The sequence below is a fragment of the Oratosquilla oratoria genome, chromosome 1 (genome assembly GCF_046742065.1).
Source record: "Oratosquilla oratoria isolate Oo_2021 chromosome 1, ASM4674206v1, whole genome shotgun sequence".
NCBI lineage: Eukaryota > Metazoa > Arthropoda > Malacostraca > Stomatopoda > Squillidae > Oratosquilla > Oratosquilla oratoria.
Window position 1 is genome coordinate 119188577 of NC_134777.1, and position 5138 is coordinate 119193714.

The window sequence follows — 5138 nt, forward strand, 5'->3', positions numbered from 1 at the left end:
AGAAGAAACACACTCAAAACCTGGAAAAAAGGATACATAATATCAGTTTAAAAATTTAAGGACTGGAAGCTGGATTACAAGAACCATAGAGGCATCAGCTTTTTGAGTATCCCAGGTAAGGTTGACAGAATCATAATACAGACAATAATGACAAACAGACATTTGATTGAGCAACATTGTACTTTTCGTAAAAAGAGGAGTGTTGATCAGTTACTCCAAGATGGCTCAATGAGAAAGCCTGTAAGAAAAAGAAGTTATTATGCCTGTACCATGTTTTGTGTATCTGGAGAAGGTGTATGATAGACAGGAAAGAAGTATGAAAGACTGAGCATGTATGGAGGGAAGAATTCTAAAGGCAGTGAAGGGGTTTCATTGTGGGTGTGAAGTTTGTGTGATGAAATTGTCTGTTGCCTTTCTTTTAGTTGTGGGCCTCAGGTAACCAGCCACAGCCACCAGTTCAGCCCATAGTTCTTCAATGAAGAGATTTTGTGGTATATAACGGTTTCTTCCCCCTTATAAGGGAGATAGCCTGTGAGGGCATGCACTCACTCTCATCCACCACCCTTGTTTCCTTTTCTTCTTAGTTCTTTTTGGATAAAGGGTCATCCCAGCATCCTGTCCACTGACCAGGTCATAAGCAATGGTCAGAAATGATGAGAATGGTAAATGATGAAAGATGTCACAAGGGAAAGTGTATAAGAGGGGAGGGGTTTCAGACAAGATACTGGATGTAGAGACAAACTCTTGAATTTTTTTTACAAAAGCCAGGAAAAATATGAAAAGAACATCATTGTAGGGAAGAGGGTAAGATATCTACATCAACCACAGGTATTGACACTACTATTACATTCATAGCTACCAAAACCAACACTACTACCATATAACCACAGTAAAACTACACCTACTAGCACTACTATAACCATCTTCAATGACACTACTACAACCACAAGTAACCATAACTTCTGCCAACACTGTTACAACCACTTCCACTGATATTTCTACAATTGTAATAATTGACTACAACCATATCAATAACACCAACATTAATATACTGTTGTCACAACCACCCACATTGCAAACACAACTGCCACTACAATTATGTGTAACCTCAACTACACTACAAATACCCACACCAGCACTACTTCAACTACAACTACCAAAACTACTACCCCACAACCTCATCCTCACCAGCACTTATTACAACCTCAGCTACCACCACCAATACTAATACAACCCCATCTAGTCCTACCCTACCAACAGTACAACACATTCATACAAACCACCCCCCATCCCCACCAACATTGTTACAGTGCCAATGCTCACAACACTTCTACAACCACAACAAGCAACATTATTACCGTCATAACCACCCACACAAACCCTACTAAAATCTCGACCACAAAGGTTGTTACAACCAACATTAATACATGTTAACATCCATGCCATCGCAGTCGAGACTGACGAGGAACTCGATGGAAGCATATATGTGGAAATTGATACCTATTGCGCTATCATTGATAGCGCAATGGGTTAAATCATTGACACTGTTACGTCCGAGCTGAGTTCGAGTCCTTAGCTTGACCACGTATAAATTTCCACATACGGGTAAACGTCGACTTACGATGGCCGCGACTTACGATTGTTCGACTTTACGATGACGACGACGGCGACGACGATATGATAATTTAACCCCTTCCATACGGTGCCGCACACGTAGGCGTCATGAGGAGCAAGTGGATTCGCGACGCTGCCATATCGGCGTCTTGATTATATTTATTGTAGTCGCCCCTGTGTTTTTACATTCTCTCAAATGTGCCCTAAATCCCATTCTCTGTGGTTTTCAAAATTCGCGGGTGAAAGAGAGAACGATCGATATAAGCGGTGACTATATTTTATGATGCGAGTATTATTACGTCACGTCGTACGGCTGGCATTGGCTGCTGCCCGCGAGATTTAAGGTCCGTACTGAAAATACATATAGTGTTTCAATATGGTAAAAAGGATAAAAATAATTAAATAAACTACTGTACATGTTTAATAAGCTATATTCAGTATCTCTGGTGGTTAATATACAGGTAGGCTAGGTACAGTGACAACGGAACAGAGTGGGGATCGACTTACGATGAGATCGTCTTACGATGGCTCTATCGAAACCTAATGCCATCGTAAGTCGACGTAATGCTTCCATCGAGTTCTTCGTTAGTCTCGACTTCGATGGCATAGAGTTAGAAGTGGATTGTGGTTGAAAAGATGTTAATCTGTTCACTAGGGAACCATTCAGTGTATTTACCTAGTTGTATTTTACGGGAAGGGGAGCTATGCTCGTGGTGTCCCGTTTTCGTATATCATTTTATCTAAACTATTTTTAAATTCATGTATTGTTTTTGCACACTCCACTTTCTCATCTAACTTGTTCCAACTATCTATATGTTTTTATACATGTATAATGCGTTCTCAAAAAAGTAAAATTGCCCTTATGTGCACTTGTGATCCCTATGTAAGGCTAATACAAGGTTTAGTTTGCTTTCCGTCGATTTGACCCATCATTAACGTCAAGTGGTAATAGCTTCTTTTGGCTGAATAAAATCACCTGACGGCAGCCAGTACAACCGTTACCATGTTCATAAATTACATTGTAAGTGTTAATTTACGTAGTGTTCACTTGCACATCCCAACAATGATTATTAATGTAAAGGAAGTCGAAGAGAGAAAATACTTTACGTCGACATGACATCGCCCTCCCCCGGTACACAATTTTAGTCTCTATGAAGGAATTAATTTGACCGGCATCGATTTATCCCTTGCTAAATTTTATTTTAATTTTTATGTAAAGGAACTCTAAGATTTCATGTGGTTTGCGTTGACAAACTCCTCCGTATATATCAACTCATTCTAGTCTCTAATTCTGCGAGCGCAAAGGTCAATTTCCTTTGCATCAGTTTGTCCCTCCGTAGAAATTAGAATATGATAATTCTTGCTTATCGTCTAATTAGCCCATCTGTATGCTACTAATTCTAATTATATGTAAGAACAGCTATCCAGGTTAGATCATCGTATAAATATAAGTCTTTCTGTATGTGGAACATAAGGATCACTATGGTAAGCGTCGATTTCTTCCTCTATATACGTCAACCCATTTTAATATCTATCCATTGGATGCATAAGGGTTAATTTCCTTTACTTTGGATTCTGCATCCGTAGGGCTGAAGATGGGTACGTGCTCACGGTCATGCGAGATTGTAAATGGTCTTCCCCACACATGTCTTCATATCCCGTCAAAACGAGTACCTTTATCTGGATGTGCAGCCCCGAGCGGCTGTCACGCGGTCTCGAAACTGGAGTTTAAATATGTATAAAGTTATGCATTTTCTTTTTTACATAAAAGGGAGCTGCTCCCTCCTCTAGAAACGGGAACATACTATTACAACACCATATGTTGCTTCCTAGATAGATCTATGGCAGAGGCAGGAGCGTTACTTGTAACTGTGAAGTTGCGGGCGTTCTGTCAGTGAAATTCGAGTAAAAAATTATGTTCACAATTGTCCTTTCGTAGATGCAAATCTGTTCTCTATGCGAAGGGAACGTAAATGTTAATTTGCTTTGCTTTTTCCTATGCATGTCAACTTTGACCCATTTCTTATCATTGTTTTTATCTATGTATTTACTTATCTATTTATCTACCTACTTATTCATTACCACTATTTATTTATATATTTTTATTTATTTAAGCTATCTCTATATTCATTTCATGAAATCTTATTCCTTCGTAGACGCTAGATAAATTTAGTTTTGATGAGGGGAGGCGTAGATAATAAATTATTGACTTTCTCCTACATATAGAAAAATCTTAGTCTATAGGTAAAGACAGCATAAATATTAATTTGCCTTACCGCAAACTTACCACATCCGTATGCTTGAATGAATGTTTGAAATTATTCCGTCCGTTATTGACGCAGCTGAGATGGATCTCCACTAAAGCCCTGTGAGGGACGATGATGCAGCCTCCCTGTGTACCATGGTGGCATGGTGGCTTAACCCTGCTTGGTAAGGTTGTATGTATTGTTATTTTTTTATTTCTTTATTTTATTTATCTATTCATTTATTTATTTATTATTTATTTATCTTTATTTATCTATTTATTCTATTTATTTATTTATTTATTTGTTTATTTATTTATTTTATCTATTTATTCATTTATTCATTTATTTATTTATTTTTGTTCGTTGGAATGGAGAAAAATTTGGCGTAGCCCGAAGGGATTTCTCCCCGTCTTCTCCTTTTCTGCAGGAGGGGGGGGGGGTCGCCGACTTAATGAAGCAGCCTTGCTGTGGATTAGCTGTGTCTTGCGACGCTGCTTCTGACCCAGGGCAGTGGACAAGATGCAGGAATGACCCGTCATCCAGGAGGTGCCAGGATAAGAGGGAGGGAATAAAGTGGAGGGAAGTGGAGTGTGTAGGGGATGGAATGGGTGGGAGTTGTTTTTATGCCTTTTTTTTTCTTTTTTGCTGTCTTCCTTATAAGGAAAAAAAGCCTTTGGTATATGTATGGTATATGTACGTTGGAATGGCGGGAGTTGTGAATGAAGTGTGAAGTCAGTGTAATCAGTTCGATCATACTGATTAGGTGCTAGGATATATATGCGTATATGTTAAAATATGTGAAAACGCACACACACACACACACACACACACACACACACACACATATATATATATATATATATATATATATATATATATATATATATATATATATATATATATACACACACACAATGAATGGTCCCCAGTGCAGATCTTAATCTTTTTTCAACCACATCAACTTTTTACTTTTAATTCCATGTCATCACGAACGAGACTGACAATGCGCTCGTCGGAGACATATACGGAAACTGATACGAAGCGAAGCCAAGGGCACGAACTTCAGCTCAGACGTATCAAAGTAACAGTGACTAACCACTGCGCCATCAAGAGAAATTGATGGCACAGTGGTTAGTCACTGTTAGTTTGATACGTCTGAGCTGAGGTTCGAGCCCTTGGCTTCGCTTCGTATCAGTTTCCGTATATGTCTCCGACGAGCGCATTGTCAGTCTCGTTCGTGATGATATTGAATTAAAAGTAAAAAGTTAATATTGTGGT